The sequence below is a fragment of the Acomys minous genome, assembly GCF_964271855.1.
Source record: "Acomys minous genome assembly, chromosome: 18".
NCBI classification, from domain to species: Eukaryota; Metazoa; Chordata; class Mammalia; order Rodentia; family Muridae; genus Acomys; species Acomys minous.
In genome coordinates, this window is record NC_140501.1 from 54,724,228 (window position 1) to 54,740,586 (window position 16,359).

General features: G+C 44.6%; 1 long non-coding RNA gene across 1 annotated transcript; it reads right to left on the reverse strand.

The window, feature by feature from the left end:
• Positions 1–295: 295 nt before the first annotated feature.
• Positions 296–6,277, reverse strand: LOC311588878. The gene is made up of 3 exons (XR_014776351.1): positions 6,199–6,277; positions 4,061–4,187; positions 296–3,890 (listed from the first exon to the last, which is right to left on the reverse strand). It is a non-coding gene; the product is annotated as an uncharacterized lncRNA (long non-coding RNA).
• Positions 6,278–16,359: the final 10,082 nt, after the last annotated feature.

The following is a 16,359-nucleotide window of genomic DNA, read 5'->3' on the forward strand; positions in this document are numbered from 1 at the left end:
CTTCATGCATGCTAGGCAAGCCACTATACCAACTGAGCCATGGTTGGGGGCTCTGGGGTGAGTGTTTTTAAAGTTGTGTGATCAATGGTATTTTGTTATTAGTCATAACATATTTTAGGGGGAAGACTGGTCTGATTGAAAGTGATGGTCACGATTTGTTTTGCACTGACCCTATGTAAATATCACACACACACACACACACACACACACACACACACACACACACACCCTTGTGCCTATGATCAAATGTCTGGCAAGAAGCAACTTTAAGGAAGTAAGGATTTATGCTCGCTCATAATTTGAAAGTGCAGTTCTTCATGGTAAGGAAAAGCATGACAGCAGAAATGTCTCCTGGACATGGTAACTTCTGGAAGCAGAAAAGTGACAGGAAGTAATGTGGGGCATGCCCCTAAGTGACCCACTTCCTCAGGCTCTGCATCTAAAGATTTCACAATCTCTCAAAAAAAAAATTTGTCACCAGCTGAGGACCAAGTGTTCAAACACTTGAGTCTGTAGGGGACTGTGACATATTTAGACTACAACATCACCCTATGAGATAGGTCACGGTCTCATTGTATAAAGCAGATGACAGGCTCAGAGAGGTCACTCAAGGTCAATGGGCCAGGGGAGAAACAGGTTGCAGATCTGTCCCAGTTTGGGTTTTATTGAAGAGACACCACGACTGCACAACTCTTACAGAGGAAACTATTTAATTGGGGCTGGTTTACAGTTCAGAGGTTTAGTCCATTATCATCATGGAAAGAAACATGGCAACGTGCAGGCAGACATGGTGCTGGAAAAGGAGCTGAACGTTCTACATGTTGATCCCACAGGGAGCAGAAGGAGACTGTGTGCCACACCGGGTGCAGCTTGAGCCTGTAAGACTTTAAAAGCTCGTATCCACAGTGACACAGTTCTTCCAACAAGACCACACCTACATCAGTAAGGCCATACCTCCTAAAAGTGCCACTCCTTATGGCCAAACATTCAAACACAGGAGTCTACAGGGGCCATTACTAGTTAAACAACCACACACAAGATCCTTTCTGTGTGGTTCCAAATATGGCTGACAACTGAAACAGAAGGGTTATATAGTTGACCTTTTTTATTGCGCTCAGTGGTGGTTTAAATAAAAATGGTCTCCATAGGCTCATATATTTGAGTACTTAGTGTGCTGGATAGTTTTATGTCAACTTGACACAATTTAAAATCATCGGAGAGGAAGGAACCTCAATTGAGAAGATGCCTCAGTCTGTAGTAGGCAAGCCGGGAGGGTGTTTTCTTAATTAGTGATTGATGGGGAAGGACTCAGGCCAATGTGGGTGGTGCCACCTCTTGGTAGCTGGTCTTGGGTTTTATAAGAAAGCAGGCCGAGCAAGCCATGAGGAACAAGTCAGTAAGCTGCACCCCTCCGTGGTCTCTGCCTCAGCTCCTGCCTCCAGGATCCTGCTCTGTTTGAGTTCCTTTCCTGACTTCCTTTGATGAGGAACAGTGATATGGAAGTGTTAGCCAAATAAACCCTTTACCTCACAATTTGCTTTTTGGTTATGTGGTTTCATCACAATAGTAACCCTAACTAAGATACTTAGTCACCAGGGTGTGGACCTCTTTGATAGGATTAGAAGGATTAGGAGGTGTGGCCTTGTTGGAGAAAGTGTGTCACTTGGGGATGGGTTGAGGTCTTTAAAAGTCCACACTCAGCTTAGTGTTTCTTTCTTTCTTTCTTTCTTTCTTTCTTTCTTTCTTTCTTTCTTTCTTTCTTTCTTTCTCTCAGTCTGTGGATGAAGGTATTGACTTCTCAGCTACCGTTCCAGTGCCACAAATGCTGCCATGCCTCTCGCTATGATCATAAAGGACTACACCTCTGAAACTGTTAAGATAGCCCCCAGTCAAATGCTTTATATTATAAGAGTTGCCTTAGCCTTGGTGTCTGTTCACAGAACAGTGACTAAGACACACTAAGACATGAATGCTCACTTCAGTCACCTGTTTCAAGGTGAGGAGTTGCCACTAGAGGTAATGCTTGAGAGACTATTCTTTAGCCCTGCTCTGAAGACCTGAATCTTCAAAGAGGCACCCCCAAAATGAGTGAGCATCACTCACTGTGCAACCTTCCATGGGCTGCCTATAAAGGATGTCCCCTAGAGCTGAGAGCATGTTCATGTGTGAGATTTTCAAAGAATTAAACCAATAACAACAGCAATGATCCCAAGTATTGTGTGTGTGTGTGTGTGTGTGTGAAATGTCACTTTCTTTAAAATTCTATTGCTTATAGAGAGTCTGAAAAGGAGTTCCTTAAAAACCCTTGACTTTTTCATACGTTCTCATCACAAAAAATTTAAATGTGAGATAATGCATATGCTAATTAGCTTGAATATAGCCATTCCACAATGATTACATACTTCAAAACGTCATGCCTTATGCAATGCATATAATAATTGTCAATTAAAATGGAAAAAAATGTAGGAATGTACTAGGTGGGAAATATCCTGACTTAAGTCAGAGGGATGGGTTTGGTCCTTTACTATCCCTGTGCCCCTGAATGTGTCACTTGAGCTTCTGTGTGTCCTCATCTCGGAAGTGGGTCTCTACCAACATCAGCGTCTTGTTTGAGGGAGGGTTGAAGGATCGGGCACCCAGCTCAGAAGTCTTTCTGTGCACCTGGCCTGTAGCGTCAATCTTCACAGAAGATGAGCTCTGAGAGTCCTCAGATTGTAAAGCACTTTTACTCTTTAAATGGCTGATTAACTCCCAGAGGGTAGTGTCTTTTAATGCAAGTCCCATACGTGAAACGAGGTGCCAAGTTAACAGTGCAGGGAAACAGAAGGCTCGCGTTTTTCCGCATAATAAACTGTGAAGAAATGAGGAGAGGGGCAAGCTTGGCAGCCTTTCTATCAGAGCTGGTGCCGTAAAACACAGAACGAATGCACAAAATCTTCTTTGAGCCACGACGTTGCTCCAGCTGACAAGAGCATGGAGAGGGTTATTCAGGGATGTTCTTGAACTTGTCATTGAACTTGAAGACACTGGGGCTTCTCCATGTCGTCCTCACGGAAGAATCCTGTAGTTTGGCAGCTCTGGCGGATTAGGCATTCTACAATCCACAAGGCACAATGATTTACAAAAACCCACCCACAATTCATGCCTGGGTCTTTGTTCTCAGAAGATGGTAGATGGACAGAAGCAGATTGTAAAAGGTTGCTCGGGGTGCTGTGGGAACATGGGAGTGGGGGGGGGGATCAGTTCCAACACAAAAGAGGGTTTGAAGTTGTCAGCCTCAGTACAATCCCAGTGAAGCCAAGGTAAGGCTTCCACAGAGCCTCCACAGGTGCCCATAGAATCTCCCTTGGAGACTCTTTTAAGACCCTTCTTGTTTCTGTCACACTTGAGGTGGTAGTGGCTGCCTTGACACTCACAGGCTTACGGCTCTGTCACTCCACTGTGCCTCCATCTTCACGTGGCCAACTCTTCCACATCGTTAACCGAGGACACCACCACTCACACTAGTCACAAGGCCCAGGCAGTTCCAATATGATCTCATCCTAACCAACACAATCGACAACAACTCTGTTTCCAAAGGTTACACTTTGGACACTCGAGGGCAGGATTTACACATATTGTTTTGGGAAACAAAAGTCAAGCCAAGATAGGTCCTTTGGCATCTGGGTCTTTTGCTTCTCATGGCCTACATAAGCAAAGTGTTCTGCCAGGGTATTTACATCCTGTATTTGGAAGAAGCTGTTAGGCTCATGAACAAAGACAGTAATGTCTGTGTTGCAGGGCTGTGATGAGGAAGGGAGGAGAAAGAAATGACATTCTAGGTACAGTCCTCTTTGGCACATGGTGGGTGCTCAACTCACATCAGTTCTGTGTGATTCTATTTTCTGTTGCTGTAACAAAACACCGGAGTACGAATAGTGCTATAAAGAAAAAGAGTCCCTGTGAGCACAGTATTCTCTTCCTGAGAGCACACTGACAACAACCTAATTACCTTGCATTCAAGCCCCACCTTATAGATGGAACCACCCCCTCTCACCACTGAACTGAGGACCACACTTACCGCACATGAGGCCTCATGGCTACAAACCATCTCCAAACCAGAGCAGCTATACACTTCCTTCTGTTCAATAGGTGGACTATGGCAGCCAGTCTTGGGAGCAACACAGAGTGTGGCAGGTGGAGGAAGCCTGGGAAGAAGCGTCCATCAAGGTTAACATGAATCACCTTTTCCTAGGGGTTTGCAGAGCCACCTAATAACTTCCTGCAACCTCAGCAAATGTCCTTCTATAGTCCGGGAAGCCAGCGAAGACACTAAAGGGAGCTTGGATGGGAATTTTTCTGTCGTTCATGGGGGGTTGTTCTCTAACTCTGTGCTGTTGGGTCCTGTGGTGCCATGGTTGGGATGGGCCTGGGGTAGCGACTCACTGAAATGAGATCCATGGGGCTCCTTGTCTTGCTCCTATTCTGAGAGTGCGGTGAGCTCTGTTCCCATGGCTGAGCTAGGGCTTGGCATGCTCCACCGAGGCATGTTTTATCGCTCTTTTCTAATTTCCTCCTCCAGCCAGAAATAGGAGGAATTAGAATTGTTGATGTTCTATAAGGTGAAGGAATTTGTTTAATTCATGATCCACTTGAGACATTTGGAAGTCAAATGCTGTGGCTCCTCTTGAAGGAACTTAAAGCATCCACACGCAAACAGGATGTCCTTTCTCTTCATTCAGGAGAATTGATGCTCTAAAAGTCCTGAAGTCCCATCTGGTTCCAGCCTGTTGGGAGGTAGGCCCAGAGACAGTTGGGGAGGGATAGTAACAGGGCTGTTCCACATGGTTATAACTGAGTACCACAGTGTTTCAGAATAAGAGGAAATTAGCCGGCTCATTGTTCTAGGGGCTGGGACATCTGAGACCAAGTCAGTGGCATCAGGCAGAGCTTCATTATTGAGTTGCCACATGGCAGAAGGGCCAGACTGAGCCAAACCAATCCTGTTATAGTGTCATAGCATCTATGCTTTTGGAGGAGAGGCCATCACAGTCCATTGGGTACCACAGTGGGATACAGAGCATGGAGCCTTGACATTGCTCTGCCTGTGAAGGTCCCTGTGTTTCTGTCTGACCTGTGGTGGGCTGGAAGACTAGGCAGATCCATTCATTTCCAAAATGCCTATGACATCATGGAAGGGAGTAGCCAGCTCTCTGACGTCTCTTTCCTGATCAAACTTACTCTGTTCATTAGAGTTCTTCCTTATGACCTAGTCACATGTCCATGGCCTCATTTTCTAAAACCATCACCTCTGGGGTCAGGAAGGAGAGGGTTCCAAAGGATAAGGATTAGGAAACAGAGGCCTTCAGGTCATGTGAACATTTGTGCGGGTATCTTGCTGTGACACACGTTTTCATTTCTGTTGAGTAAATGCAGGGTCAGCTTCATCATGAGTGTGCAGTGTATGTAGCTGCATGAGGCCTGGTACTGATTTAGTATCACTGTCCTGAAATCCTGAATGATTTGTGAAAAGAGGCCTCACATTTGCATCTTTTTCTGAGCACACATGTTCTATAGTGCTGATGAAACAACAACAACAACAAAACAAAAACCCAAACACAACAACAACAACCCCTCAAGCCACAGCTCTCACCTTAGAGAGAATCAGAGGGAGTTCCTTATAGGACCAGATTCATCCCAATACTGTTTTTATATGGCCATCATTCCTCCCTTTAGGACAGTCCCTACTGATGCTCTGGAAGCGACATGGAGCTTTTAATATTAATAGAGGGCTCAGTCTCCTGCCATTAGTACATTCTGTATAATGCTAAGATGTTGAGCTTGGTTCCGTGAGCAGATGGATGTCGAGAGCATTTAAATGACAGAAAAATAAGTGTATTATTGAAACCTCAAGTAACAGACAGATTCAGTGAATCACTACAATGCCTTCCATAAGCATCCTTCATAATCTGGTCTCTCATTTTCATATTAACTGGAATGAATTTCTTGTAAAATGCAGAAGGATGGAAGATGAGAGGGGACAAATTGACTTATTGATGAAAGAGAAACAATCCTCTCACCCCACAAGGAATCAGGTAGCCTTTTAATTTAAAGGTCCAGCTGAAGAATCATGCTGTTATTTCCCCAGGGAGACTTTGAGTAGGATTTCTTCTGCGGTTTGAGAGAGCCAGAAAAAAGGACAGGGGCATATTTTCTCACCTCCACACCTGCAGGCTCCCAGTCCCTTCTCATCTGCATCCTTAGGGCTGACTGGGTCCAGGGCTCAGGGCTCTAGTCGAGGGTGAAGATGAGAAGTGACAGCCAGCTCAGGGTGAGGATGACAATTGCCCTGATTGGCCAGAGGATGCTCATGCAGTCAGACACATGCAGTGGAAAAATCTTATTTTTAGAATTCTCCCTAGCATCCTTATGACTCCCGATCAGCACCCTCACTGAGCCTCCCACGTGCCCTGCTCCAGAGTCATTTCTAGGCTCTGCGGAAGATGTTCACCTTCCCGCTGGGTTACCTGAATGCACTGGTTGTACAGGGGATGTGCAGTTCTTCCTTTGACTACTGAGGTGTGGGCAGCGCAGGGGCCCTTCCCTTCCCCATAGCATCGGGTTTTGACCTGTTCCAAGTCTATACCCTCTACCTTGACCTCCTGCGGTGTCTCTGGCCTGCACATCACACCACCTGTGGTGCACTAGCGCTGCCCCATGGGGACACTGATGTGACTGCTTCCAGCACTAGACTCATTAACTCTGTGGCACTTTACTTGCCTATCCAGCCTGTTGTCAGAGCAAAGTGCCTGGAGAATCGCAGAAGCTCCCCCACCCTCTTGGCCTATAGACCACAAATCTGGGAATCATCTTAAATTTTTCTATATTCTTTTTTTTCTGGAATAGGACTTGGGCATATTAGGCAAGAGCTCTACCACTAAGCTATAGCCCTAGTGTCGCCCCAAGTTCTTTTGGTCCAAGTTACAAAGGCCTGTTATTCTGCTCAGCTATCCCTGTAGTCCCATCACTGCGTCCTCACCTGGAATCCCTCATAAAGTCTGGTCTGGTTAACCTAGCAGGTTTTATTTATTATGTATACAGTATGCAACAGATCACATTATAGATGATTGTGAGCCACCATGTGGTTGCCGGGAATTGAACTCATGACCTCTGGAAGAGCAGTCAGTGCTCTTAACCGCTGAGCCATCTCTCCAGGCCCCCTAGCAGGCTTTCTAAGTCTTCTTATGCATCCCTTTAACATGGTGTCTGTGTTACTTCTGAAAACGTGAACAGTTCTGGCATTATACCATTGTTCTAGTTCTAAGTCATAGTGGTTTCATTACTAGTGGGCATTCTGGGGACATGTTAGTCACCCACAATTCCTGGAGGAGGCCTCTGACTATTCATTCCATAGTGCAGGCTGGCCTAGAACTGACGATCCTCCTGCCTCTGCTCCCAAGGTGCTGGGATAGCAGGCATGTGCTACCCCTCTGTCTCTTATCTAACTCTGCAGCCAGCCATTGCTTTATTGCTTTCTCCTTACGTGCCGTGTTTCCTGCAGCTACCGAGTGAGTCTTGCTTTGTTATACTTCACCCTTATGTTTGCCTGTGTGAAATAAAGTAGCATCTCCCTGTTCTAGGCTGTGAAAGTCTATCTGTTCTTCTGAAATGATCTCACTCTTCGCGCTTTTTTAGAGCCTCCTTGGCTTTGCCAAGGCAGGAGTGACCTCTTTCCTTTCCCGTGAGGTAACATTTCATTCTGTGCCCCCTTTCTTTTCCTCTCTCCTCAGAATATTTGGCTAAGTTAGGTCTGCACCTGGGAGCTCGTTTACCAGTGTGGGAGTCCTTGGTCTCCCAGGCGTGACTCAGTTCAAGGGCATCACCATGACCTTGAGGGTTAAGCTTTGATGTGAGTATTCTGGGCTTTGTGGAAGGTGGGATGTCAGTGTGTACAACGAGCTTGCGGTTCCGTTGTCTCATGAGCTGATTCTAAAAGAGAAATTCTATTTCGGTGTATGTTGTATGCTCGGGGGTGGGGTGGGGTGGGGTGGGAGTTGGGGAGCCAGCTGTAGGGTGTTGAGGATGGGGTGCAAGAGATGTAGCTGGTGGGTTTCCCATCTCATGCTTGACAAGCTGCTTTTGTCATTTGGCCTGTGTTTTCTGTGTTTCATGCTAGGTTCTATAGCCCCAACACCTAGGCACTCTCCTGGTACATTAAAGACCATTCAATATGCTTTGCCTCATTTCATGCATAGAATGCACTCGCACTCCATTACCAACAGTCTCTGTTATGCCGTTCTTCTTTTAAAGTGTCCCTGGTGTTAGAGCCACTAAGATTTCTCTTGGAATTTTAATGTTTACAAATTCTTCGGGTACCAGTTCATCAAAACACACCCTGTAAGAGATGGCCAAGAAAGGACAGAGCACATAGGCGTTGGGCAGGTCTGGCTGAGTGGATGATGTAGTTACAAGTGGGAGCCACCAGATGGCTTAAGGAAGTGAATTTATCTCCAACAGAGACAGTTTAGAAATCTGGGACTTTAAAAAGCAGCAGTCGGGAGGATAATCAAAGGGCTGTCTTTAAGGAACCCCAAATAACCAACAACAGCCCCTCAGTATCACCTGGCATCCTGATAGGTTTAGACAGATTTTTGTAGTGGAAATGCCATTATTTTTAACCTTTTAATGTACCCGTGCATTAAGATTTACAGAATAATCATCGAAACTCAATTTAATTCCACAAATATTTGCTGAGTGCTTAAGTCTCAATTAAACCTTCTGCGAGGCTTCTGGAAGCACATGCCACCCAAAGCTCAGCTCTCTGCTAGACATGGAAACATGTATGGAAGACATAAGGCAGAGATGGAGTCTTCTCTCTTTGTGCTCATGAGCGAAGGTCACTGTTTCAAGGACAAGTGCTGGTGGAAAGATAGTTGTGGCCTAGAAAAATTCTGTGTATCACTTACAGGCGATATAAGTCAAATAAAAAGAATACTGCAAGCAACCACAGTCTATAAACAAAGATGTGTTTTACCTCGCATTTACATATCAAACCCAGAGTTGAAGTTCTTTGGTTAAAAAGTCATCATGGGCATTTGAAAATAAGCCCAAATGTACTGTCATCTGGGAGGACCCAAACCAATGGTAGATTGTATCCCATTGGCTATTTTCCTTTATATATATATATATATATATATATATATATAATATTTGGTACCGTGTAAAATGTTTGAAATATTCCCGTGGTTTTTGTTATTGCTATTATAATTATTGTTATTTAGAGATGCAAGGGATTACACATAAGCATAGTTAAAGATGGCTCCATCCATCTGCATGTGCTCAGAGGCCAGAAATGGATCCTGAGTGTCCTGCTCTGTCAGTCTCTGCCTTCTTCCTTTGAGACAAGATTTCTCACTGAGCCTGCAGCTAGACTGGCAGGCGGCAGGCTAAGTCACTCCATCTGTCTCCACCTCCTGCAGTGCTGGGGTTAGTGCTGCCTGTGGCCACACCCAGCTTTTTAGGTAGATGCTGAGGATTCGAATTCAGCTCCTCATGCTTTCATAACAAGTGCTTTCACTCACTGAGCCGCCTCCCCAGCTCCTATAGAACCTGCTGTTTAATTGTACATATTAACGAAGTCTTTCATAACTGTTCAACTTCAGCTCATTAAAAAAAAAAACTTTGGAGTAGCAGGGCCTGGTGGTACGTGCCTACAATCTCGGCACTTTGGGAGGTAGAGGCAGGAAGATTTCTGTGAGTTTGAGGCTAGCCTGGTCTACAGAGTGAATCCAAGACAGCTAAGGCTACACAGGGAAACTCTGTCTCAAAAAAAAAAAAAACAAAACAAAACCCAACCAACCAATCAACCAATGAACCAAACAAACAACTTTGGAATAAAAGTTGAAGCAGGCTAGGCATGATGGAGAGATTGCTTCTACAATCTCAGCACTTACGAGGCGAGGGCCAGAGGGCCAAGCACTGCAGTCCAGCCTGTGCTATGTACAAAGGTCCTGACTAAAGAAACAAAGGAAAACAAGTTGAATCAGGTATAAGGGGAGTCGGAAAAGCCTCTTTCATAACACCAAGAGCACAACATGCCCTATAATTATTGGCTATGGGCTTAGAAATATTTGTTTGCTAATAAGAATTGAGCAAAACAAACTCCCCCAAACAGAGAACCAGATCCCTTTGAAATGTAAACTGAAATTGGGCAATTAGCTACCTAAAGCACTGATTTCATTGATGTGATAACAGTTTTTTTTGATAAACCTGAAGTGGAAAATTTATCTTTCCCTCCCAGCTATGACTAAAGGAACAGGAGGAAGATTAACAAGGTTGCTCAGTGTGTGTGGCTGAGAGAAAAGCCTGAGCTGCTTGGAATAGATGGCGGCCTCTTCCTGTTTACCAAGAGGTGGTGGCTCAATTTAGTCTGTTAAACAGTGTTTATTTATTTACTGTGGGGAAATGTAAAATTAAAAAGTGTATCAGGGAAATGCAAATTAGCCAGTCACAGGAGCGTATGTCTCTCATTCCAGCAGTCAGAGGCAGGTGAGTGTGAGTGTGAGTGCGAGTGTGAGTGTGAGTGCGAGTGTGAGGCCAGCCTACCCTACAAAGTGAGTTCCAGGCCAGCTAGGGCTATAACGTAAGACCGTTGGATGAAACACCGTGACCAAAGCAAGTAGGGGAGGGAAGGGTTCGTTTAACTTGTACTTCTGTGTCACAGTTCATTATTAAAAGAAGTCAGGACAGGAACTCAAACAGGGCAGGAACCTGAAGGCGGAAGCTAATGCAGAGGCTATAAAAGGGCGCTTTATTGGATTGTTCAGCCTGCTTTCTTATAGAGCCCAGGACCACCAGGCCAGGAGTGGCACCACCTACAATGAGCCGGGTTCTCCCACATCAATCACTAATTAAGAAAATATTTTTGATGGCAGTGGCAGCACATACCTTCAATCCCAGTACTCGAGAGGCAGAGGCAGGTGGATTTCTGAGTTCAAGATTGACCTGTTTCTACAGAGTGAGTTCCAGGACAGGCAGGGCTACACAGAAAAACCATGTCTCGAATCCCCTACCCCACTCCAGTTTTCTACAGGCTTGCCTACAGCCTGATCTTATAGAAGCATTTTCTCATGTGAGGCTCCCTCCTCTCTGATGACTCTAGCTTGTGTCAAGTTGACATAAAACTAGCCAACATACCTAATTTCAAAAATAAAAAAGCAAATTATACACAGTACACACACAGACACACACACACACAGACACACACACACACAGACACACACACACAGGGACATGTAGGTTTTTTTTCCCCAGTCTTATTTCCTTATGACTATATGACAGCTATGCAGCTGGATGTATTCCTGGAGGTTGCAAAGATAACTCAAAACTTAAGGCACAGAGCCATCAAGAACTCCCTAAACAAAAAGCATTTTTTTTTAGGCAATGGCAAAGCAGCTACCAAGCATGTATGAGGCCCTAGGTTCAATTTCTGATTTCTAGAAACCCCTGTCTCCCAAAGGAGATCTTTCTACAATTGGTGGAGCATCCAGTTGCTCTCGAGAAGCTAGACGTGCCTTCAGAGCTCAGGAGTGGATGGTCTGCCTTCGGGAGAGGTCCCCGGGACCGTTTCCCCAAAGCTAATGTAATCAGACTTGCCATGGCTGTTGTTAAGTCTGTAATAGGGAATCAGATTTTCCCCGGGGAAATGCCTGCTGACAGTGCACAGGGACTGCTGAGAGATCAGCTTTGTGCTCTTCCTAGCTGGGAAAAGGACTGTGGAGGGAGGAGGTGGGGTGCAGAGGAACCCCACTGGTATGTACAGTGAGGTGAGCATGCAGGGCCTTCTCCTGGACTCAGGGAAACCTTGGAAAGAAATTAGACACATTCATTTTGACCCCAGAACCCAACTTCTTAAGCTATGGATCACAAGCCTATCATGTGGGGGGGTTGCAAACAAAATGAAACAAACAAACAAACAAACAAACCCAAACTAAAAAATGGCAAAGGTAAAAGGTTTTTGAATGCATAGGGAGTGTTTCCCTCAGCGCTAGGTCCGTGTTGCATGGTGTTGCTCCACAGAACACAGCCACACACCTTAACATCCCACCACACAGTACCAACAAACACCGCCTGCCACATCCCAGCGCCGATTAGTGACTCTTGTATGTTATGCATGTGTTTTTACTACGTACAAATTGTCTGCTCTCATAGGAACAGTGGTTTAATTTTTGGAGCACAACGGCTTCCAGTATTTTCCTGCCATCGTTCCTCAGTGTATAGGTGTCAAAGTTCGCTTATTTATTGTGTTGCACTGCATCAGAACGTATGGCTTTTTAACAGTGACTGTTTGAGTGCAGACTTACATTTCATAAAACATTGTTACTATGTTTTTGTCTGGGGTTGGAAAGAATTTTTAATTCCTGAAAAGCCCTAAAACATGCTCCTGCCATTTTGTACTGTGTGTTTCTGTGAACTAGTGTTCTCAGCACTGATGATTATAAAATCAAAATGCCAGTCAGCTCTGGAAGATGTTGAAGATGTCCTAAATCTTGTAATATCAAATATCCAGACAAGATGTAATTCTTCATGTAAAAATTAACAAGTGTATCCATCTCATTACAATGCAAGTGCCCGGTCCTAGAAACCTATAAGAAAAACATCATGATGGGTGGATCGGGACCCAGAGGGGTCTGCTCAAACCATTGCACTAACCAGGGACAATACAATAGTAAACATTGAACCCCTACCCAGATCTAGCCAATGGACAGGACATTCTCCACAGTTGCATGGAGAGTGGGGACTGACTTTCACACGAACTCTGGTGCCCCATATTTGACTACCTCCCCTTCGTGAGGAGGCCTGGTGGCACTCAAAGAAAGAATAAGCAGGCTACCAAGATGAGACTTAATAGCCTATGACCATATAGTGGGGGAGGAGGTCCCCCTCGGTCATAGACCTAGGGGAGGGGAATAGGGTGAAAGTGGGAGGGAGGGAGGAATGGGAGGATACAAGTGATGGGAAGGCAATTGAGTTGTAATCTGAATAAATTAATAAAATAGAAAAAATAGTATATATATATATGAATTGCTTTAAAATACATTTCCTGATGATTTATTATCAGTAAATGTTTGATCTGTAGAACTATTTTATGTATCTATATACCTGGGTCATGTAAGCCTTTCTTGGATGAAAAGGGATCCCATGTGGAAAACGTTTTTAACACCCTGTTATAAGATACAAGTGTGCCTAGGTTTCCAGAGTTAAAGGGCTTCCGTGCAGCTAGGGGCTTCTCTAGTGGTGGAGCTCCTGTGCCTAGTGTCACCTGTAGATAGACTGGCTGGCAATCCAATCACCAGAAGGTGGATCTGTTTCTTCGTCCTTGTCCTTCTGACCCCACAAAAGAGGGGAGGGAAGTGAAAGTCATGCTGGGTTGGAAGGGAAAGGTATGTATGAATGCCACAGTAGAGGTGAGTGAAGTCTCTCTCAGGGTGGATCAAATTGGCCTGAGGTGCACTTTCCAGGGGCAACAGAAAGTTGGCAGGACCCTTTGGAAAACTGCTGGGTGGGAGGGCAGATCCAGCGGCTGCACTGTCAGCAACGGCCGCCGCTCCTCTCAGCTCTGATCTTCCTCAAATAACGGTAATGTGTTTGTAATTAGAGAGTCAACAAAGTTCATTAACTGCTTATCATGTGCCCTGAGTTCAGACTATTTAATAAATGAGCCATTAAACTGCTTTATCTTTTTTCTGAGTTAAAAAAATTGCTATTTATAGTTGTGAGAGAAAGGATGAAGAAAGTAAACATCTGCTTACTGTCTAGAGAGTCAGTGTGGGTGTGCCATGCTTCCTTCTCTCTCTCTCTCTATTGTTTTTTGTCTATTGTTTTTTTTTTTAAGATTTATTTATTGATTATTATGTATATAGTGCTCTGGCTGCATGTGCACCTGTAGGCTGGAAGAGGGCATCGGATTACATTATAGATGGTTGTGAACCACCATGTGGTTGCTGGGAGTTGAACTCAGGACCTTTGGAAGAGCAGGCTGTGCTCTTAACCACTGAGCCATCTCTCCAGCCCCTATTGTTTTTTTTTTTTAGACAGCATTTCATACTATATCCCTGACTGGTCTAAAACTCATTATGGAGTCCACAGGTTAGCCTTAAAACCTGAAGCAGTCTTCCTACGCCAGCCTCCCAGATGTTGGCATGACAAGAATGATCTACCATAAACACACACACACACACACACACACACACACACACACTCTCTCTCTCTCTCTCTCTCTCTCTCTCTCTCTCTCTCTCTCTCTCTCTCTCTGAGGGGTTAGGGAGAGCGCTGCAACACTGAAGAAAAAAGATGAATGATGTACATGTATTTTGAGGTTAAAAAAAGTGTCCTTAAAAAAAAAAGGCACAATTAACAGATTGTATTATCTATCTTCATATAAGTACTTGACTGAGTTATCAGTGATTATAAATACTCAAATAAGTAGTCACCCAATAAGCTTTCAAATTGTCTGTCTAGGGGACTGGAGAAATGCTGAGGGTTAAGAGCACTTAAGCTCTTGAAGAGGGCCTGGGGTCATTTTCCAGCACCTACATTGGGCTGCTCACAACTGCCTGTAACTCCTCCACCTCCAGGGCAGCCAGTGCCCTCCCCTGGCACTGTGGGCACCTGTATGCACAGGCACACGACCACATAATACAAATAATAAAACCAATGATTAAAAATAGTGTACTTAAAACGAGTTTCAGCGAGCTACCCTGACCCTCACCCCTTCACCCTCTCAGTCACTCAGCACACAGTTCCAGAGGATTCTTGTGCTTGAGAGCAATGTCTTACACGGAGATCCTGGCAGCTGCGTGCAGCAGGTGACTTTTCAGTGCCACCATTAGACAGTGTGGACTTAGGAATCACAAAACGCTCTCTCAGCTACAAAAGTTTGTGTTTCAGAGAGTTTAGAGACCTTGTGGTTTCCCTCTCCTGTCCTCTCAATGTCACAGATGAGGAAAAAAAAAAAAAAAAAAAGAAAGAAAGAAAGAAAAGACAACACAGTAAAATACTTTGTCAAAGGTCACAGAACTGGTTAATCCAAAACCAGGTTACCATCCAGACCTTCACTTGGATGCCAGGTCTCCTTGCTCTCTGCTCAATTCATAAGCAAATGTTGTGAGCGGCCTCCAGTGCTTGGGGCTTGTTCTCTCTTAGAAGACAGTAGCAGTAGTCATGGTGGTTAAATTAGGCTCACTGTGGAGTGTGCTCTCTGAGGTGATCTTGTTGCATTAGTAAATAACTAGAGAAGAAGAGATAATGTTGATAAGTTTGTTGTTGTTATTATTATTAGCGCCTGCGTGCATGTATGAGTGTGTGTGTGTGCTTTGTGCAAGCTGGCATGCACGCATAATTTTTACACAAATCTGTGGACATTCAGATAATGAAATAAGATCTGATGAGTCTTTCTTTTCTTCCTTTCTACATGGTTACGTAGTCCAGGCTATCTTCAGACTCATGATCCTCCCGCCTCTGAGTGTGGGAGAAGTACTATATGTATCTAGCCCACTGAGCATCCCACAGCGGAGGGGAAGACAGAGATAGATTCATGCAGATGGTCAGGAGATGCTGAGACTGGTCCATGAAGTCGTTCTGCCAATGTTGGCTCAGTGCACACTAAGTGCCTGACCTGCAGTGGGCTTTTGGGAAGCAGTAAATAGCAAATACTGACCTGATTTCTGCCTGCATAGCGCTTACTGTCCTGTGGAGATATATCTCTGCTGATTATATGACTAAATATCATTACAGTCATAACTAATAGCTACATGTGAGGAAGTAGTCTAGGCACTTCCCTATCTTGTTTAATTGTCACCGAGGGGAAAAAAATCAACAAAACAGTGAGGCATGGTGGTGCTCAACCAGTGTAAGTTCAAGGCCAGCCTGGTGTTTATATATAGTGAGTTCCAGGTTAGCCAGGGCTATTTAGTGAGTCCCTGGCTCAAAACAAAACAGACTAAGAACTAATAAAAAAAAACCCTCAAGCAAACAAATAATACCAAGTGATTGTTTGTCTGTCTGTCTGTTTGTTTATTTATTGATTGATTTATTTTTGGTAATTCTAGGGAGTGAACATAGGCCTTCATGAGGGCCAGGCACACACTCTACCACTGCGCTGTATCCCAGCATGTTTTTTCCCCATCTCATTTTGGGACAGGTTCTCATGAAATTGTTCAGATTGGCCTAGAACTCACTCTGTAGTGCAGCCATGCCCGGCATTTATAATCATCCCATTTCAATATCCAGGGTAGCTGGGATTGCAGCAGTATGCCAGCAGGCCTGGCTCTCACACATGAGCTCTAGGGGCAGGAGAGCTAACCCAGGGCATAAGAACAT